This window comes from Hibiscus syriacus, unplaced genomic scaffold (genome assembly GCF_006381635.1).
Source record: "Hibiscus syriacus cultivar Baekdansim isolate YM2019G1 unplaced genomic scaffold, ASM638163v2 tig00110065_pilon, whole genome shotgun sequence".
In the NCBI taxonomy this organism is placed as follows: Eukaryota; Viridiplantae; Streptophyta; class Magnoliopsida; order Malvales; family Malvaceae; genus Hibiscus; species Hibiscus syriacus.
Genome location: NW_024062585.1, coordinates 1,921,601 through 1,945,043, shown reverse-complemented (window position 1 = coordinate 1,945,043; position 23,443 = coordinate 1,921,601).

Here is a 23,443-nt window from a genome sequence, read left to right as displayed (position 1 = left end):
TTATTGAATATATCTCGATATATGTAGTGGGGTGTGTATGATTAAGATAGAATTTGTCCTTCCTACATAATAGGAAATATATTCAAGCTACTTGACTGAGCGAGACTAGAAATGCATGGTCATGCTCGAATAAGTTGATATGAGATATCACAAGTTATTCATTAATTATATTCTACTCTAGATATCAAGAAACAATATATCGGTTATACAAGTGTGACTATTCCAAGACTTGTGCCTATTCTAGATATAAAGGACAAAATGATGTAATACATAAAAGAGTTAATCACGAAGATGATATGTTGAATCATAATTTCTTGTAACTTAGGTGACAATTATATATTGCTAGATGTCACTCATTGTATGTAATATTAGAATTGTTCTAATAATTAATACTAATGTTACAAGAACCTACAAGGTCACACCCTAGGATTGAAATGAGTAAAGATGTACAATTTGTTGTACGTTACTAAAATATATCTTGAGTTAATATATGTACATTTGATATACATATGATTTTAATTATCCAGAATATAGTAAAAAAATATTAAAAGAATGTAATTCTGATTACAACTTTTTTAATAGATATTTAATTAAGAATAATTAAATAAGAGTTTAAGTAAACGTTAAAGATTTTAATTCAGATTATAAGTCTTTAATGGATATTTAATTTGAATTAATTAAATAAGATTTTAATTAATTCGAAATAACTTAAAATCCTTAATATGTTTGGGTAACTCGGATATTTAAAGTGAGGTAAGGTCTAGCAAACGTTTCTTCTTCAGCTGTTTTTCTCAAAAATTGTTTTGGGAAAAGTAAATTTTGCTCTCAATCAGGTGAACTAAGTAGAGATCGAGACGTTAGATAATGTTGTCTTTGATGTTTTTCAAGGAACCCGTTGTAAGTATTCACATCTTTTCCCTCCGATTTCAGTTTTACGTACTTGGATCGCTGGTGAGACCATTGAGTTTTGTTTTTGCTGCGTCATGGGGTGCATCGACAGTTCCAATAGGAAGAACCTTAATTAATGTCGAAAAGGGAGAACTCACTATGAGAGTGAATGAACAGCAAGTGAAACTAAATGTTTTTCCAACCTTAAAGCATGTTGATGATCCAGAAGAATACCAAGTCATTCACGCCACCACGGAATTCAATTTTGAAGTAGATAAGAACACACTGGAGGAAACTAAAAAACTAAACGATGGAGAGCAAGATGAAGCAAACTGGATAGTAAGTCAATTGAGTAAATATTTCAAACCATTAGACTATTCAGGTAAGGAAGGTAAACTTAGAAAATATTCTATTGAGTAACCTCCCATGTTAGAATTGAAACCATTACTACGATAATTAGTACTTTCGTTCAATTCTTGGTTAAAACATTTTCCGGGAAAACTAAAATTGAGATGGTCTAGGCTGTTCAAGGAACTAAAACCTTTATCCCATGATGTCGTAACAATCAAGTCCACAATTGACGAGCATGAGTTTAAAGTCAATGGAAAATTATTGAAGCTCTACACAGGCGCCCATGTTAAGCGCGACAAGTAAGTGAATATGCTCTCCTTTAGTATTTTTATTATTTAATTTCCCCTTTAATTTTATTTTTATTCTTTTATTTTAGTCTTTTTTATTCAGTTTCTCTTATTATTTAATATTTATATTTTTTTTAATTTTAGTATAAAAGTTCAAGAAAAGGAGGAGTCTGATTTAAGGAGGGAGTTCATCCCAATTTAATTCCATTATCATACCATTTAAGCGATAAAATTCCACCATCAAAGAAGCCAACAACACGTTCCAACCACCGTGAGGTAGCAAGTGAATAAAAAAAATGGCTAGAAGGACACTCATCAGTCAAGGTGATGACATTCCTGACTAACCCATTCATTTTGCATATATTGAGGATAATGCTCCTCTCGAGTTTGGGGGTGTTGTTCATTCTATCATATTGTATTTATTATGTGATGTTTTGTTTTTTACATTGTTTGTGTCATTCAATCAAGGTTTCCATATCATTTACTTTTCATGACATTTAGACAGATAAACAATTGATGAACCTTTGTACTTACCTATGATAAGATAATGGTCGATAGCATTTTAATGCCAAAAATCTTAGGACTTAAAGATAATTTGAGATTGCCTTAATGATTCTTGTGATGCTATAACTGTTTATCAAATGTCATGTTTGGTTGACTTGTGGGTATTTTGGCGAATACTTAATTATCATGTGTGTTTAACTTCAATGTGAATTGCTAGAGGTGCCCAACTGGCTCTAGCCGAATAAATTGCCACAACAACTTTTTAGCTCTAAAACACTCTGCTGCTAAAGCAAGTTCAGTACGCTTAGTGAATACTAAGTAGGAAGATAGTCGTGAATAGCATGAGTGAATGAAAGTCTTCATGGGATGACTCTACCTAAGAGGCTAGGGGGTTCGTTGTTGGCAGCATCTTACCACTCAAGTACTTGCAGGTAGTTGTGATAAGCTTAAGCTCTAGTTAATCTAATTAGTAATTTTTGTGAGCCTTCTCGAGTAAGGGCACACATTTACACGAGCATCATAGGTTGAATTAAGTTAATTTCTTGTTATCTTGAGGTTTGAAGGTGATTGGAAGAAAATTGCTAAGGTTTTAAGGTAATAGGTGCCAAGCAAGTGTAAAAGTGATATTGTCTAATTGCTATGTGAAAGTGGATGTCATGCATTACTTGAGGATAATTAATAGTTTGAGTTTAGGGGTGTGTTAAGTGTATAAAAGTTTTATATTTCCTATCATTTTCTCATAATTATTGCAATATTTAGGTTCAATTTAGTTGCATTAGTAGTCATTCATGGATGATTTTATAGTTTCCTTCACCGTTAAGTTTGATATTACATTTTGGTTGGTTTTTGTGGAAAAATATACTACTAGTGTGTGTTAATTTGTGCATATTAGGAATATCCCTGGCAAGCAGAAAATTCTATGGCCTTTAAAGCTGGCTTTTGAAGGGGTCTACCTCATTCAAGATAATCACGGCACAAGGGGATAAGCCATAGAAAACTGGATATTCATCCAAAATTTAATGAAGAAAAGAAGTATTATTTGCAAGGGATTTGAAGATAAAGATAAAATAGATTTACTTTTTTTATTAAAAGAGATTTATTACCTCTTTTATTATAATTAAAAATCTTCTTCATCAATAACCAAATTTAACCTAATCATGCCCTATAAATAAGAAGGAGACGCAACAAGAAAAGAGGGTGGAGGAGAGAGAAAAGTTGGACACACAACTTCTTCTTTATTTCTTCTTTATCTCTTTTTCATTCATGTTATTGAGAAATCTTTATGTTGTTTTCTTTTTGCACCTAGCCATGAACTAAACTAAATTAGTCTAGGTTATTAGGTTTTTGTGGTTGTGAAAATTTTTGAATTTGTTTAAGTTTTTGATTGCATTTTAATTCAAAGTTTGTTCATTCTTGGTTCTTTAATTGATTTTGAGTGAATTGAGAGAGGATCTCGAGAGTTTATCTATTTATCTAATATCGAGATAGTTAGATTCAAGAAACGAATGAGCATGATCTTCAATTGAATGAACGTTAGTTAAGGTTAATCAATATTAGGGATAATTTTCAGATTTCAATGGCTAAAAGGAGTGCAAGATCGGTTGTTGTTCACCCATGGTTAACGCAGGGATGTATCACTAAGGCATGAACAATTGACCAGTCCTTTGGGTTAGGAATAATAAGAAGGCCTTGAAGAACGCTCTGTCGAGCTTTGAATGGAGGAACCTAGTTGCTATGACAATTGAATCATCCCCAGTTGTCACGACAATTAAGTTACCTCGACAATTAGTCTCTCAGTCTATTCAAACAGTCAACACACCACAACTCATGATAACCCGACCTACTATTTTTATTGATTATAATCTTCTTTTCTTTACTTGTATTTCTACTTTACTCGTTAATTCAACTTCTATTATCACCGATTTATTCCTTTTTGCAGTGCAAGAAGTTAGAATACAGAGTTTCATCATTCTCTGTGGATATTATATCTTTTCTATACTATAACTTGCGACGTATACACTTGCACCAATTGCGAAGCAATTAAATCAAAACAACACAATACCCGCACTTGTTTGGATCAAGTAAATTTCAAGGACGGAATTCTTTTTAGAAGGGGAGAGTTGTAACATACCGAAAACTGGTTTAGTAGTTTCGGCTATTGTCGTTGGGCTTAGAGTGCTTACATGAGAATAATTTAATCATTTGGGTCAAAGATGAAAGAATTAGGCTTGTAGGTAAGACCATAAGGTAATAAAAATTGTAGTTTTGATTTGGGACAAATGGAGGAAGGAATAAAGTAGCAAATAGACCCTTGTTTGAAATAAGGCTGAAAAACCATTAAGAATTGATGATGTAAACGGGGGAAAGCTGAAAATTTATCTTCTTTATTTTCTCCACCCTTGTCATCTTCTTCCTCTCTAATATTCCCCTAAAGGTGAGAACTTTATCATTTAGCCAGATTAATCTAAAATTAAAGGTAAAAAGGGTAATCTATATGCTTAGAGCTACATTTCTAGCTAAAAATGATAAAGTTTGGCCATGGTGACCAAAGAATAGGTTTTAGAGAGGTTTTGGTTTGACGGCTTTAGAATGTCTCCAAATTGTTTCTAAGTGCTTAGAAACATGTTTCTAACCACTTAGAGCTTTAAAACAAGATTGTAATCCCTTTGTTTGCCTTGGTTAGTGAAAGAATTTGGAGAGTGTTAAAAGGCTAATAATAAGGACACGTTGGTGCTTGGGTGATCCTTGGAGTTTTCTTCCATCAAATAGGGTTAAGATAACACATAAATAACTTTCCTCTACCACATGTAGGTAATGAAACTATGTTTTGTTTGCTTGTTGTGTTCATGGGTGGAAAGTGGATTTTGGTGGATTTTAATGGTAGCATGCCTATTTGGTTGTTTTTTGTTGTGTTGAAATAACTCATTATGATGCTAATAAAAGCCATAATATTTAAAAAAAATATTGGCTATCATTAAGGGGGCTTGTGAGGGACTCTAGGAAGTCACTTTCATACCTAAACAAGGTATTTTTTAGTAGGGGTATCGGTACTCAAAGAACAATATTGATACTTCCCTTTTGTATAGGGTAAAAATGAGGAATTTGTGAAGGAGGTATCGATACTCCTTTAAGGGGTATCGATACAAGGGGTCCGATATCGATACTTAAAGGGTGGTATCAGTACTTTGACAATTTGAGGATTTGAGTAGCCAATTTTGGTACTGATATTCATGAGGGTACCAATAGCAGAGGAAGAGTAACAATACTTTCCATCGAGGTATCGATACTGAGAATTAAATTAAAACATCGAAGCTGAATTTGGTATCAATAATAAGGTCAGTGTCGATACTATAAAGCCAGTATCGATACTAACAGGCCCAATATCGTTACTGACGTCCTATTTTGGGCAGAAAATTTTGCTAAGTTTATGAACTTGGAATGGGTATTATGAGGTCATCGAGGCTTCTTCAATAAGACTATAAGTGAAAACATTATTCGAAACCCTTGATAACAACAACATTAAATTATGTGGCATAAAACTAGCCTTTGTTTCACCTGGGTTACTTGAGTGTGTGCATGCACTATCCGAATATGTAAGTTGAGATATCTAGATTCTCTCCACTCAATGTTATGAAACTTTTGTATCAGTGTGAATGCACTTTTGTAATAGTGTTGAGGCACTTTAGTATTAGTACTAAGGCACTTCCATGATTAAATGGCAAGCCCATATTGTGCTTTCATATGATTTATCATTACCTATCATTACACTATGATCCATGCTTAATGTATTTTGTTGCAACATGACTTAACTTGCTAAGAATTCATAGTTAAATGGATTCATGTAGTACAGTACGGTCGTTTATGTGGCACTGAGCTCATAGCTTAGTTTCAGAATTGTCTTCATTTGCAGGTTAGTAGGTGACAAACTCAGGATCATATCTCCAGTGAGTCAGACTTCTAGACATCAGTTGTTCCAGAGTATGTCTTGATTTTCTTAGTGGGCATGTTTTTCATAGACCCTTTGTTATTCAAGTCATAACTCTTGGATTATTGTATTTTAAGATTTATTTTAAGAGCTCCCCGATTTTTGTAAACCTAACTATTATTATTATATTTTGTTTAACTGTGATGATTTATGATTTGGAAAATGGAATGTTTTAAGAAAAATTTGGGTTAGCCACTTCGGTGGTCCTGTGTAATGCCCAAACCCACTATATTTCATTTTAATAGGATTTGGGTGTTATATCAAGAAATGCATAGTGTAGGTGATGTCAGACCTCATATACGTGAGGTAAAGAAGTCAACCAACAAACCTTCTATATATTTGAGGATAAAAAATAAGTTACCTTCATGAATACTGAGTTTGTGAGGAGACACAATAGGTGATTGAGAAAGTTTTTACCAAATGATCCATTGTCCTCTAAAATTTGAAGAGTGTAATGCCTTTGGGACAAAGAGATTCCTAAATCATTCTAAACAAACTCAAAGTCAAGATAATATCACAAAGAACCCAAGTCTTTAAGCTTGAAGTGTTGTGAAGTAATTGACGAGCATTAGCTCACATCGATAAATTATTTCCAACAATAATTATACCATCAGTGTAAACCAATAAGGCCACCATATCATCAGTTTTCCCTTTAACAAACAATGAATACTCAGAAGGTGACTTTGCAAAACCAATACCAACAACAAAGCGAGAAAAGGTTTGAAACCATTACTGATAAGCATGCTTAAGACCGTAAATTGATTTGTGAAGTTTGCAAACCAAATTCGACCCTAACAAATCTGTAATTGTCAAATAATTAATCTTTTTCTCGGATAATTATGATAAGAACATAGTATAGAGAAGAAGGATGTTGGTCCACATGGACTCAAAAATTTCTAATATCAATATGAATTTATTTTTAACCAAGAAATTTGTAAAATAAGAAAATTAAAAAGAATAGGGTTTTTAATAATCAAGTAAATAAAATAAATTAAATTAAAACTAAGATGCAAGCAATAAGAAAAATAAGAAAAGTAAATTGTAAAAGGAATAATAAAGATGATAAATAGCCTCTAGCTTCGCTTCGCCTCAATCCGTCTCTATCATTGAAATAGATTTTACTTTGGATACTTACCAGTTACAATCTACAAGGCCCAACCCTTGTAACTTCTTTTTCTCTCTTGTGAATTGATTTCTAATTCCAATCTTTGAAAATTAACCCTTGTTTGGATTAATATCGGCAATCGATAGTAATCCCAAATCTATTTTGGAATTGGAAAAGCTCATCTCGGATTATGGTGTCTCAATGAGAAACGAATCCGATCTTGATTTCCCTTAGCGGATCTCCACTAAGTTTTTTTGTAGGGAATTGAACTTGCTACAAACTGATTCTCCTCCCCAATTGTAGATCAAAACTTCGATAAAACCAATGAGCACTATTGGATTAAAGATGTTAAGATGTTTGAAGGAAGGCCAATTGCCTCCCCTTGTCTGCCGAAAATCAAGAAAGCAATATGAAGATATAAAACGTTTTTGCAATTCTCACGAGAATGGATTGAGTATTTGCTTAGCTATCAACTAAATAAAAGTTTAGCCTAGCACGGTAGAGATCATGCTTGACATGTAGAAAGAAATAAGATAAAAAAGAAAAAATATTTTTATTAAACTGAAAAGTTATAAACAAAAGAAAAGCTAGAACAAATTATATTCTAAATTCTAAACTTATACATCTCTCAAGCTTCACTCCTAGAAGGCATTTATAGTATTGAGTTAAACTAATGAAAATAAAATACTAACTCCTAAAACATTCAAACTCTTAATTCCTAACAAATTAAAAATCCTAATTAATATATATTAAAAATCCTAAATAATAATAAACTAATAATTCTATTCAAACTAAATTCCTAATAAAATAATAAAATATCAAATGTTTAAATTCAATTACAACTTTTTAATTACTAAAGAATTATGGTTTGCCTTGTTTTCCTCCTTTGATCATGCAACTTAGATTTTTTTAATCAGAGTTTGTGCTTGGATCGATATTTGAATCTGATTAGCACCAACTTTTCCCCAAAAAAATAGAATTTTTTGTTTAATTTACCTTTTTGTTGTTACTTCCTGAAAAATAGAGTCCTGCACAGATTATAACCAAATTAGCACTATAAAAGGAGGTAACACATATTAATTAATAACAAAATATTAATCAAATAAAACACTCATCAAATTCCCCCTCACTTATTCAATGTTTGTCCTCAAGTATGCCTTAATCAATAATAAAAATCTCAAATTATTAATTTTTTATCTCACAATGCACCAAGGAAAACTAAACAAGCTAATGATCACATCATTCATCGGAAACAATGTAACAATTAAGAAATAGGCTCAACTAGTAGGAATTTAAAGTAAAAGCCAATATATCTCAATTTTCCATCAATTTCAATGTAACAAGACTTAATACCTTACAATGATTCACTCATTATCACTCAAATTGTTTAGGAAAAAAGAAATCGCTCAAAGCCAGGATTAATAAAGACATTACCATAGGCTTGTAAGAAAATCAAGTCTCCACCACTAGTTCTAACAAGATGCATTTAATCAAAGGACAAGGTTGTAACGGGGCTTAGTTTGGGGTAGGGAAAAGGCCAAAAATTTGGGTTCAAAAGTCAAGGCAAGATATGTAAAATATATGAGTTCAAGCAACGAATTCAACAAAGTAAACAAAACAAAAGAAGCGTAATCAAACAATCATTTTTTTGCGATTTTCCTTGCCTTTTTTTTTGTTTGAACACTTTGTTCGATCCATATTTTTTTGTTTTAATGCTTCTTCTTTCTTCTCTTGATTTTTTGTTCTTGGAACAATTTTATCTCATGTCTCGGCAAGGGTATCAAGAGAGGGTGAAAATAAAATTGAAAGGTTTCGAGTTTTGTAATATGATACAAAATAAAGAAAAGGGTAAAGGCTCAAAGTTGGTTCAATAGTGGATATAAATAAATGGGTAGGCAATTTTGGGTAGAGAAGTGGTTTAATCCTAACTTCCCTAATCATCTTAAAGCATCAAGTTTCAACATGTGTCTCGATATGCCTTAATCACAAGTTCTAGAATGTCAAAATTAATCCAACACACTCAATTAAACAAATGAGCAAGAATGAAAATGTATGCTCGTTTAGGTTCAAATCTCACAGGAAGGTGTATTGTGTATTGAATCAAGAAACATATCAACTAACAAATTCATGGAACATTAAGCAAAAAATTTAAGGAAAAATAGTGATCATGTCATTTTTACTATCATGCACCCAAAATTTGATAAAAGCGTGATCATAAACTTATAAGGTAATCAATGAGACACAACAAATTCAAGATTAATAGCAAGATATTTTAACATATCAACCAAGGCAACTCAATTTCAAGCATGCAAGTAAGCAAGTGATAATTTGATGCAAGTGTTCTCAAAGTTTTCTACCCCCTCTCTTAAAGTACATTGTCCCAATATGTAAAATTATAACATAGGAGAAGGAATAAAGATACTCAACGTGTTTAATGATGGTCTCGACCTCGAGATATGATAAAAAAATTGTCATATTTGCTTCAAATTTAGATTAATCAAAGTCTTCGAGTACCTAAAAATTCAAACAATAACAAATGAGTATGCAATAAATAAAATTCAAATCAAATAAAAAATAAAATAAAATAGAATGGGTTGCCTCCCACTAAAGCACTTTTGTTTAACGTCGTTAACTAGAGGACCTAATTCAGACTACAGGTGTTGAGAAATATGCTTCCTCCACTTCATACGCTTTTTCCATCGAAGAAATTTCTCACGAGAAATTCTACGATCATAATTTTTTTTCCTTTTATCCTTGTAGATTCCGTCATTATCACAATCTTTTCTTCAGATCTTTTTCAACTTTGGAAGTTTATCTAAAATATATAAATTATTTTCTTCGCCTAAAACTATGTTCTTCAAATATTCCGGAAGCGATTTTAATTTCAACTTTATTACTTGCAAAACAAATGAAAAAAATTTAGATTTAGAAGACATCAAATTTAAATTCTTACCTAGCTTTTCGCTTGTTGACTACGAGTCCTCGTTAGAAGCAATATCATTGCAACCTTTGAATTCTTGTATAACTCATCAAAAAAATTATGATCAACATGTTCATTCACATAAGGTTTAATTATATCGACAAAGCTAAGGATAGCCATAAAATTAGGATGTTTCATCGCCTTATAAACGTCAAATTTCACCACTTTACAGTCAATCTCCATGGTGAGAGGTTCACTTCTAAAGTCAATTTTAGTGTTATTTGTGCTTAAGAATGGGTGGCCAAGAAGGATTTCAGAGGAGGTGTTGTTTCTGTCGTTTTCCATGTTGACGACATAGAAATCTGCTTGAAAAATTAACTCATTTACCTTAACCAGTACGTTTTCAATAAGTCCTTCGGGATAGATAATGGATCTATCAGCTAGTTGAATTGTCACCCTGGTTTCCTTCAAAGGGTCAAGAGAAAGTGAGTTGTAAATAGACAGAGTCATAACATTAATTGAAGCACCAAGATCACAAATGGCACGTTTAATTCCTACTTTACCGATTTTGCAAGGTATAACAAATATACCTTTTTCCTTTAATTCAGGTGGAAGTCTATGATGGAAAACAACTGAGACATTTTCTCCTAAATTTCCCTTTTCATTGCTGGCAAGTCTTCTTTTGTTCGTGCAAAGATATATAAAAATATCAGGCATATCTTGGTACATTTTGGATTATCTCGAGCAATGGTATACTAATTTCCACTTTTCAGAAAACATCAAGAATTTCCTTTTCCTCGGCTTGTTTATCATGTTTCACTAACCTGGAGGGAAAGGGAGGTGGTGTGGCATAGGGAGATAGCATGAGAAGAAATTGTGAGTCATTTTTTTTCCTCTAGGATTTCGCGTCAACGTTTTCTTTTTCTTTCTTGGATCTTGATTCTTCTTTTTCTTTCTTTGATTATGCGGAAACTTCTTTAGGGACTGGTGCGATAACAATGCCACTCCGAAGGGTGATGGCACTAATGTTTTCTCGTGGATTCGCTTCGGTTTAAGATGGTAGTTTTCCCTGTGATTCCATTCATCCCACGGTCTGAGCCAGTTGACTCCTTTGTTTTTCAATTTCTTTAAAGAGAGATTTATGCCTGTAAACGAACCGAACGCACACGAACGGAGGTATGTTCAGGTTCGTTCATTTAATAAATAAACGAACATAAACGAACAAATTTTTTTTTATTCATGTTCGTTTATTAAGAAATATAACTTGTTCATGTTCGTTCATTTAATAAATAAACGAGCATAAATGAACACGATCATAAACGAACACGAACATAAATAAACAAGAACATAAACGAACATAAACGTTGGAGACCCTACTAGGGGTGTAAACGAGTCGATTCGAGCTAGAGTATTGCTGAGCTCGACTCGAAATCGAAAACTTTCAAAGTCAGCTCGACTCGACTCGAAAACTTGCGAGCTTAAAATTATTAAGCTTGACTCAAACTCGAAATATAATATTGAAACTCAACTCGAACTTGAAAAGGTTCAAACTCAAACAAAAATTAAGAGCTCGATTGAAGCTTGATTCTGAGCTCGATTCAAGCTCGACATTGCCCCAAGCGCAAAGATGCTTAAACCTATTCTCCCCCATCTTCTCTTATATAAGTTACCAACCCCAAGCTACTTGTTTGCGACTGATATGGGATTGTATAACGTTCCTCCACTTTCTTTATTCCTATCTCTTTCAACAACAGTCGAGATGAACACAAATTGTGTTTCATGTAATTGTCGACCTTAATCCTTGGGGATCAAACAAACACGTCATTAGCTTCGTGATATGTAGAAGTTGAAAATTGGGAGATGAGAGAAGTTGGTTGGTTTATTGTTCAGACCAACTCATACATCAAAAACCATTCTTTCTCGGCTGGCTAAACTTCCATATCCGGATGGCGCACAAAATTTGTTTGATGAAACGCGTTAAAGAACTTCTTAACTTATGGAATAAGGCCACGCCATTATTGGGACTCATCTTTGCTCATCGGATAACCAGCTGGTGGTGCAGTCACATAGGGTTCTAGCACAGTGGATGTTGATTGTGCTGGGTATACAACTTATGGATCATTCAAAAAGAACTAAACCATGTTAATATTGTTGGGTTTTCCAAATAAAATTGGGTTAATTATGGAGTTGGTCATTAGAATATCAGATTAATTAATATTTTTACGATACTTACAAATTGGTCACCAAAATTCATTTAAGAAGATTAGGTTAAACATAAATGAATGAACATAAACGAACATAAACGAACATAACCAAACGAACATAAATGAACATAACCGAACGTTCACGAGCGTAAATGAACGAACGAGACCTATGTTCATGTTCGTTCATTTAATTAAATGAACATAAAATCTTGTTCATGTTCGTTCATTTAATAAATAAACACACATAAACGAACTTTTTGCTGCACTGTTCATGAACGGTTCGCTGAACGTTCAGTTCATTTACAGGCCTAGCGAGCTTCAGTTCTATTATAAAATTATTCTTGAGAAAATGCCAACCGTTTGACGATAGACACCAATGATGATTATGGTGGTTGATATTGTTAAGGTAGAGGTGGCCTCAGTTTATATGCTTATTGTTAAAGAGGCTTTTGGTTTTGCGCATAGTTGAAATTTGGATGGTCCCTCCATCCCCAGATTATATGTATTTTTGTTAGAGTTATACTGTCTCTAGGGAGGTCCCAAAAAATTTTCAACTGCATTAACTTATACGGCATTGTCGTCTTGTAACATTGGACAATAATCAGTGGGATGGTTTGACATTGTGCATATTCTGCAAATTCTAGCGATACCAGTTTTGCCTGCAACAAGAGATTGAACAATATCATTTAATTATTAATTTTATTTTCCAAAGAAATTGAACTTAGCTCATGAACCTGTTGAGTGGATTCATTTGCATAGCCAAATTGTTGAGAGCTAGCAGCCATAGTTAAAATCAGATTTCAGACTGCATGTGGAGTCATATTAACAAGTGGTCCTCCGCTAGATGCGTTAATTAGCTTCATCTCCAAAGGAAGAATCATTTGTAAAAGTATTGAATACATGTTTTTTCTGACAGTCCATGTTGTGGATAGCTAGTATAGAGTTTCTTGAATCGTTCTCGGTAGTCATATAATGATTCTCCATTTGTTTGTTGTACTCCTAAGATTTTCTTTCTTAATTTGTTCACTTTTGTTGCGAGGAAGAACCTATCAAGAAAAAGATGAGTCATATCAGCCCATATATTAACAGAATTGAGAGGTAGATAAAATAACCAACCTTTAGTTAAGTTAGCTAAAGATAAGGGAAAAGCACGGAGTTTAATTTGATCATCAGATACTCCCTATGGTTTCATGCTAGAAAAAACCAGATGAAACTCAGTAAGATGCTTATGTGGACTATCGTTGGGCAGTCTCAAACCCATTTTCGGATCAAACCAATTTTTAGATCAAATGATGTTTCTATATGAGGGAATGCGATGAATAGAGGTTATTGTTCCGCAGGTGCCGTAGCTAATTCTTAGATTGTCTATTAATCCATTGGAATCGATTTCTCGAATTCTTTTTCAGCGTCAAAGAAGGTTTCTGCGTCCAAAGGTGTCTCTGGATTAAGTTCTGGATTGGATTGAGATTGTTGTTGTTGTTCTTCTTCTTCTTACCTTTCTTGTAGTGTATGTTAGGATAATCTTCGGTCTAGTGCTTCGATCTCAAGTATCCAATCTACTAGTTCACTTGGATATTTCCTGGTCATAAATTAAAGCAAACTTTAATTAGTAATTTTACCGTGATCCTCAACAACGACGCCAATTTGAAAAGCGTTTCAATTGTCAAATAATTAATATTTTTCTTAGATAATTATGCTAATAACCTAGTGTAGAGAAAAAGGGTTTCGGTCCATAGGGGTTCATAAATTTCTAATATCAATCTGAATTTATCTTTAATCAAGAAATTTGTAAAGCGAGAAAATTAAAAAGAATGGTGGGTTTTAATAATCAAGTAAATAAAATAAAACTAAAGTAAAATTATGATGCAAGCAATAAGAAGAATTAAGAAAAGGAATAATAAAGATGAGAAATAACCTCTAGCTTCACTTCTCTTCAATTCGTCTCGATCACTGAAATAAATTTTACTTCAGATACTTACTGGTTACAGTCTACAAGGCCCAACTCTTGTAACTTGCTCTTCTCTCTTGTGAATTGATTTCCAAAGCCAATCTTTGAAAATTAACCCTTGTTTGGATTAATAACGACTATTGATATTAATACCATTGTTGTTTAGGAATTGGAAAAGATTGTGCTCGGATTATGGTGTCTAGATGAGAATGAACCCGACCTTGATTTCCCTTAGCATATTGCCATTATGTTTTTTCTTAGGGAATTGAACTTGCTACAAGTCGATTCTACTCCCTAACTGTAGATCAAAACTTTGATCAAACCAACGTGCACTCTTGGATTGAAGATGTTAAGATGTTTGAAGGAAGGTCGATTGTCTCCCCTTGTCTATCAAAAATCAAGAAAGAAATATGAAGATATGAAGTGCTTTTGCAATTCTCACGAGAATGGATTGTTTCTTCGCTTAGCTATCAGCTAAAGAAAAGTTTAGCCAAGAATGGTAGAGATCATGCTAGGCATGTAGAAAGAAAGAAGATGAAGAAGAAAAAATATTTTTAAACTGAAAACCTAAAAACAAAACAAAAGTCAGAACTAGTTCTATACTGAATTCTAAACTTGTACATATCTAAAGCTTCACCCTTAAGGGATATTTATAGTCTTGGGTTAACCTAATAAAAATAAAATAATAACTCCTAAATATTCAAACTCTTAATTCCTAACAAATTTAAAATCATGAATAATAATAAACTAATAATTCTATGCAAACTAAATTCCTAATAAAATAATAAAATACCAAATGTTTAAATTTAATTACAACTTTTAATTCCTAAAGAATTATGGTTTGCCTTGATTTCCTCATTTGATCTTGCTACTTTGATTTTTGAATCAGAGTTTGTGTTTGGATCGATCTTTGAATCTGATTGGCGCTGACTTTTCCCAAATAAATAGGAAAATTTGTTAAATTAACCTTTTAACTATTATTTCCTGAAAAATAGAGTCCTTAACAAATTCAAATAAAAATAACCCAAATTAGCACTATAAAAGGAGATAACACAGATTAATTAATAACAAAATATTAACCAATTAGAACACTCATCAGACCCAATCACTTCTATCTTATAACTAGGAGAGAGCCTAATGTAGACCTCTTTATCAAGCTTTCCATTCAAGAAAGCATTGTTCAAATCCAATTGAAGAAGATGCCAATTATGTGCAGCAGCTAAAGCTAACAAGACATTGAATGAATTAATCTTGGCTACAGGAGAAAAAGTGTTTAAATAATCGATACTTTAAACTTGTGTAAACCCTTTAGCCACCAAACATGCCTTATGCTTGTCAATAGTGCCATCAGCTTTATATTTGATGTGGTATACCCATTTACAATCAATTAGGTATTTGCTATCAGGCATAGGAACAATAGACCAGGTTTGAAAAAAAAAACCATAGCCTTCAATTCTTCATGCATGCCATTTCTCCATTCAGGAGATTGAATATCATGATAGTAGAATGATAGTTCATACGGTGAAGATATATTTGTAATAAAGTCAACATAGGAGGGAGATAACTTTGTGGAAGAAATATACTTTTTAATAGAATACATGCATGAAGTAGAGGTAGCAGTTTTGCAATAATAATATTTGAGGTATAAAGGCTTATTAAGAGCTCGAGAAAACCTTCGAGGATCCCTTACAGCAGGATTAACATATGGTTGAGTAACTGATTTAGTAAACAACTGCTCAGTAGACTCATGCTCATGATGATCAGAATTATGCATAATATTCTGTGATGAATCAATAGTTTGTGATTTGGAAATTTTAACATCCATGTACCGAACTGAGGATTCATTATTGATGACAGGAGTAGTATGTGAACCTGAAGTATCAGTTAAGACAATAGGTAAAGAAAAATCAGAAAAAGGGATCAATAAGAGGATAAGAGGGAGAGATGATGTTAAATGGAAAAAACATCTCATGGAACACAATCTCGGGATACCACAAAGGACTTGGTCTTGAGAACATAGATTGTGTACCCTTTCATCCCATAAACATAACCAAGAAAAACACCAGATAACGCTCTTTTTGGAAAAAAAATTCGATGAGCTCGAAATGTCGAGACAAAACATAAACATCCAAACACCTTAAGATGTTTATATTCTGGAACATGAATTTGAAAAAGTTCAAATGGAGTCTTATTATCCAAAAAAGGAGAAGGGAGTTTATTGACGATATATGTAGCAGTGAGTAAACAATCACCCCAAAAACAAATAGGCACCCTGGACTAAAAATATAGAGCTCTAGCAACAGCTAAAAGATACTGATTGTAACACCCATTTTTCGTATACGTCCCCATACACTAGTTGTAGATGTCACATGTCTTTTAAAACATTTATGTACTTCAAAACCAGTAAAATTTGATTTCTTTAAATAAAAAATTAAATAAATAAATATACTTCTACTATAACATGTGTCCAAACCCATATTAAAACAATATGAACTATTTTTACATGTATACATGGCAACTAGAATTTTAAAATAACAGTAGTATGTCATTACTGATACTGGTAAGTAATCTTCGATGATTGATGCGAAGCTCAACTCCTTACTTCACTCGCTACATTTACCTACGCATGAAAATCATAACATGCTAAGTATAAACTTAGTGAGGCATAAGAAGAGTAAATAAAACATTTTAAACCATAAGTAATCCATAAAATATCAAAATATGAATCAAATCGTATAAAATATATATAAACGCATAAAACTAACTTGATAAGGTAAATTTTTTCGCATAACCTACGAAACATTATTTCATATGCATAGCATACTTATCAATCGATTTTCAAAAATATTCATTCACAACCCATTGTATGACGAATGAGAATGCAAGGTACATTAATTACACATAAGTGCTAAACAAAAGTATAGGTACCATAATAACAACAACACTATACTAGTATATCGAAATGATAATTCACAAACTCATTATGAACACCATCAATACATACATAGTGCCAAAAGTACGCAAAGGTGCTAATACAAAAATGCAACAAATGCATTAAACAAAATCGATCGATAACTACCTTATTCAAGGTATTAACAAGTTCTCATTATGAAACCATCATTGCTCACATGGTACCATAGTACACAAAGTACTAGTACAAAAATGCAATAATGCATTAAACAAAATCGATCGATAATCATCATACTCAAAGTATGTCGAAATGCACATATAACTCTCAATGTACATATAATAGGTTGTTATATCCCAAAACGCAAATTAAACATTTATTCTGAAACACCAATAAATGTTAAATAGAGTAAAATACATCTAATTGTTTTAGGGCAGTTCATACCCTAAAATCCTTCAATAAAATCATTTTCATAAACTTTATGAAAATACTTCATAATGCATTAAAAATGCTTAGAAATAACACTCGAGGTTAACTCATCGCAAGTCATCCTCATATCATATAAGTACATGGTAAATACACTCACCTTAACACTATTTATAAAAGTCAAAATATAAGTCTCACTAAGCTTTAAGCTTGATCATCTGCTTTAAATTCACTTCTATTAAGAAGTTCATCACAATTTCATATTCTAGCAATTTGCACTACCTTTAAAGAAATATTATTTTGTATTAATATAATAACTCAAAAATTATTTCGTTTATACCAATGTAAACTAGTCTTGAATATGGATCAAACCATATAAGTCACTTCTTCCAGTTCAATTCGTACAATTTATAGTGAATTTTCAAAGTTGACTTTTATAATATGTTTTGAGCAGAATCTATTACCCTGTTTTCTGACCTATTCTCGATTAAAAATTCATATTTTTTTTATACTCCTTGAAATTATTAATGTTTGATTTACAAAAAAAAAACTAGACTAATATACAAATCCAATGGTATAAGATACATCCTCTAATCACTTCCGTATAATTTATGGTGATTTTCTAAACTTACTGTTCATAACATAATTTCTAGGCATATTTCACCAATTTGCATTTTCATCTTATTCACTAATTCTATTAGCTCACCAAATGAACAAATATGCATGAACCACAAAACACATAACAATTAGGAGTCACTTGTTACCATAGTAACTCCGTCATTGGCTAATCGCAAGCCAATGTTTTTTCAATAACATATGTACAAATTAAATTTGCACTCACATGGTGTCCTTAGCTTCTAAACCTTCCTTAGAAATTCACATTCCATCCTTAAGCTTTTTCTTAGCATTAATATTGCTTGATCTTGATTTCAAGCACACAATCTAAATGAGCATAATTACAAACATATCAAATTCAAACTACGTGTTAGATCTTACTAACATAGGCACACAATAAAAAATAATTTCCTAAAAATATTTGATGCTCATTCGATACTAATTCCATGTCACAACATAATTTTTGGCTATAACACTTCAAATTGATCATTCAAGTCATTTTTATCCAAATTTCACATAAATCCAATTTCAAATTTTAACATTAATTTCCAGCATAGTACTTGATCATTCAAGTCATTTTTATCCAAATTTCACATAACATTTTCACTTAAGTTCCTAATTTTTCCATATTTGTGATTTAAGCCTTAACTTTTACCAACTTCCCAAACTAATCCAATTTCAAATTTTAACATTAATTTCCAGCATAGTACATCAACTATTGAACCATTACACATAGATCCCATAATTTTCTATAATTATTGAATAGGTCCCCAACTTTTATAAAATTAAAAAATATTCCCCAAAATTTTCTAAGGCTTGTAGATTACTTCCTACATCATTTTCAGCCCATAAATAAATTTTCCCATAATTTTTCTCATCCTCAAAAGCCAAGGCCAAATAGTATAAGTCTAGAGTTCCATGATTTCACTTGGTTTTTATTCGATTCGAGCATGAGATCAGCCTCTATTCAACATTATAAAATTTCAACAATCAGAGCCCTAATCAAATTTCATCAAATCACAATTTTCCCTATTTTTTAGGGTTAGGCTGAAACTACCAAATGCATTTCTAGGAGGTTTGATCATGATTTAATCATCAAACAAGCTTGGAAATTGTTCTACAACCTCAAAAACCTCAAAATCCATCATTAATTCCATAAACCTTAATATGAACATAAAACCTAGAATTTGGAATCTTTGAACTCAAGCAAGATTAGCATGCAATAATGATACCAAATGATAGAGCCCGTTGAATAGAATAATTTTCTATTTAACATCTTAATCTAAAAGCCTAATAAATTGGCATAAAATGAAAAATACAAATTCTCTTACCTAAGGTATAAAGGCCACGAAATGGAGGATAAAGATGAAGTTTTCATGAAATTTTAGTTAATGTCATGTTAATTTATCATATATTTAAGCTTAAATGAATATAAAATTCATTTAATAAGAAATGACAATTTTTTTCATTAATGAAACTTGATATTACATCCATACCGAGCCACATAACCCTTATAATCTTTATAAAGTCAACTATACACAAATTTGTTTACCTTTTACAACTTTTCCAAAAATTTCAATCTTGCCATTTTTCATCCTACAGTCCAAATTGAACATGGAAATTATTTCTCAAATCAAATACTCAATATTATTTTCCATCATTTTAAAATGTGTAAATAATATTTCTAAGCTTAATTTATCATCCATCAAATTTTCTCAAAATTTCTATTCGATCTGATTTATGGAATTTTTAACAAACTTTAAAACTTTCTAGTTTTTAACATCAATTTCGGATCAAGAATTTGATTTCAATAAAAACCCCACTCTCAAGATTAAACTATAAATTTATGGAATAAAAATTATTTTTGGGAAAATTAATACCTAGGTCCCTAAACTTTTCCCAATTTTATACATTATCCATTAAACTTTCAAAAATTACATTTTGGTCACTAACCAAAATTTTGAGGTATTACACTGGTGTTTCCTTTCAACGATAGTATTCTGTTGTGGAGTTTCTACACAAGAGAACTTATGAACAATCCTAAAGTAGCAAACAAATTATTGAATTTTAGCTCGAGAGCATTATCAGACCGAAATATCTTCAAATCGTAACTGATATGTCTTTTAATCATCTATATGAAACATGGAACAATCAAGCTAACTTCTAACTTATGCTGCAACAAATAAGTCCAAGTACACCTTGTATAACCATCAACCAAGGTTAGAAAATATCTTTGATTGCGATACTGGCAGTTTTGTATGCACCCCAAATGTCACGGTGCACCAAATCAAAAGGATGCTCAACACGAGATGATGAATTTAAAAATAGTAATCGATGTTGTTTTTCTAGAGGGAAAATCTAGCAAGGCACAATTTTATTAGAATCATAGAAAGGTAATACATTTTTTAAAACATGTAAAACTCGAGTACTATGATGGCAAAGCCTAGCATGCCAGGAAGACAATACAATAGATGAACTACTAACAATCTTGTTATTAATGAAAATCTTCTACTTGTGTAAAATAGGGCATATGCAGTAAGTATAGACCTCGATAGAGCTCAACCCTCCCAACCACATGGCATAGGTCCTGAATCAAACATTGAGTGTTGCAAAATAAAACATAAAGATCAAAATCCTTAATCAATTCACTGACTGTCAACAGGTTAAACTGAAACTAAGGAACATATAAAACGTTCTTGACTACCAAATAAGAGGATAAGTGAATATTCCTATAATAAGAAACAGAAACCATTGAGTTATTAGGTAAAATTATCGTGGCACCCTGAATAGGAATCAATGAATCAAAAAAAAATCTTTGATGTAACGCACATGTCTTGAAGCTCTTGAATCTATAACCAAACAATTGTTATTATCAAATATACTCAATCTATTGATATAAGAGAAGAGTTTGTCTTGCATCGAAAAATTAACAGAAGTTTAAGGGAGATCCAAATTTGAAGCAAACTAAAGCTGATTTTTGAGCATAGCAATGAGCTGTTAACATTGTTTTGTTGTAAAAAAAATACCAAAAATTTCTTGAGAAGACTTATCAAAGAAAGAACAGCATTCTAGTGAAAGGCATTTGAATTCTTGGAGCGAGCATGATAGCCATGAGGATAGCCATGGAGCTTGTAGAATTTATCCTTAGTATGACCCAACATGCTACAGTAATTGCATTGTGGCCGAGATTTCTTGGGAACCGGGCCATAAAATCTTCAACTGAGTAGAATAGGTGTTAACAGTCATGGAACCTTGAAACTTGTTATGGGTGGAGAAGAAGAGGGACGAGGAAGCATCGAAGAAGAGAGATGAGGAAGCAGTGAGGAACAATTGGGAAATGGGGATTGAGGGTTAGGGATTGAAGATAGGGATTAGGAATTAAATCACGTGAGATGCACAGGGAAACTTACCACAACAGAAGAGCAGGCCTGGAAGGATAATGGTGTGATGGAGCAGCCCAAACACGAAGGCCCAGTACTTGAGAAATAAAAGAAATAGAAGAATCATTCTGTTAGTTAGTTTTTGAAGCTTTGACAACTGGCATGAATAGTGTGGCTAGTGTAACTAAATAATTATCAGCCTAGATTGTAAAGAATCCTTAGGAAATGAATGAAAGACTATTTTCTTCTCTAAATTCTCTCATTATTTTCTCGTATCTTACTCTATTTCTCTCATTCGATAACAAAATTGGTAATCACAGTTCGATTCTGGCAAATATTTCTTATGGGCATGCCAAAGAAGAACCAATCTATGGCAGAAATTGATTTATCTGGGATCCAAAAATAGATTGAAGACCTAGCTGCATTGGTGAAACAAGGGCAAGATGAAACGAATCCACCTAAATGGTGGGAGACTCAAGAGAATAGAATCACTGCATTAGAGTCCAGATTGGCTACTAATCAAGGTTATGTGGAGGAACTGTTAAAGATTTTGACAGGCAGAAATAGGGAGCATTCTACGGATGAGCAGGTACAATCTCCTGATACTTCTAAAAATAAGGAGAAGAATCATGTTGTAGTGACTGTGGTAAATGAAAAATCCAGATACACTTACAAAATAGATAAACCTGGGATATTAAAGACTAAACCTGATGCTTGTTTAGTTCTTAAGAACAGTTCTAGGCCTGAAAATCAAATGGGTGAGAATAGTAATCTAGACCTATTATGTTGGGGTTGGAAGCTGAAAAAAGGGTCCAGGGGGTTCCTTTAGCAGTTCAGGAACTATGTGGCACAGACCTAAAATAGAACTTCCTTTCTTTGAAGGGGTTAATCCTAGAGGGTGGATTCATAAATGCTTAAATTATTTTTCTATTTGTAGTGTGCCAATGGAACAGAGAGTGGAGGTAGCCACTATGTATTTAACAGGCAAAGCAGAAATATGGTTTGATGGTTATATAATGCAGAAACACCATGTAACATGGTATGGAATTGGATTTGAAGCTGATATCTATCACAGATTTAGTGACAGATCCTTTTCTGATATTGTAGAGGAGTTTACTAAATTAACACAGAAGGGGTCTGTAGAAGATTATCAGGAGAAGTTTGACGAGTTACAACCTTATATGCTTTTACAGAATCCTACTTTGACTGAAGAATTTTTTGTGTCACTTTTTATTAGTGGACTCAGAGATGACATTAAGCATAGGGTCAAGGCTTTAGACCCTAAGAATTTATCTGAAGCATGAAATGTCTGAAGCATGAAAGCAAGCCAAGCTCTATGAACTGTTAGTGGAGTTTGAAAATAGAAGATTCGGGCCTTCTTTTAAAATCCCACCTAACCCATACCCCATAACTACATCTAAGACAACTGCACTGCCAGTAACTATAAAACCTACTTCAATATTAAATCCTAAGCAAAATCTTATGGATTATAGAAGGCAAAATAGTCTCTGTTTCAAATGTGGTGAAAAATATATTCCATGTCATCAGTGTAAGACTAGGCAGTTGAATATGATTACTGAACAAGTTGACACTTCTCTATTAGAAGTATGTCCTACTGATGCTGAGCAAATTCAACAACAAGAAGAGGAAAATCTGGAAATTTCTATGAATGCTACTACTGGCTGCATTGGCCATAATACATTAAGAATCCATGGCACTATTCAGGGAAAACCATTGAATATCCTAATTGACAGTGGAGTACACACAGTTTCTTGACTCCTAAATGGGCTGATGCTGGCATACATATTAATATTGCTTATCCTTTGGCCATTACTGTGGCTAATGGCCAACATTTATTCAGTTTTGCTAGATGCAACAAGGTTAAATGGGAAATGCAGGGACATACTTTTTCTCATGATTTT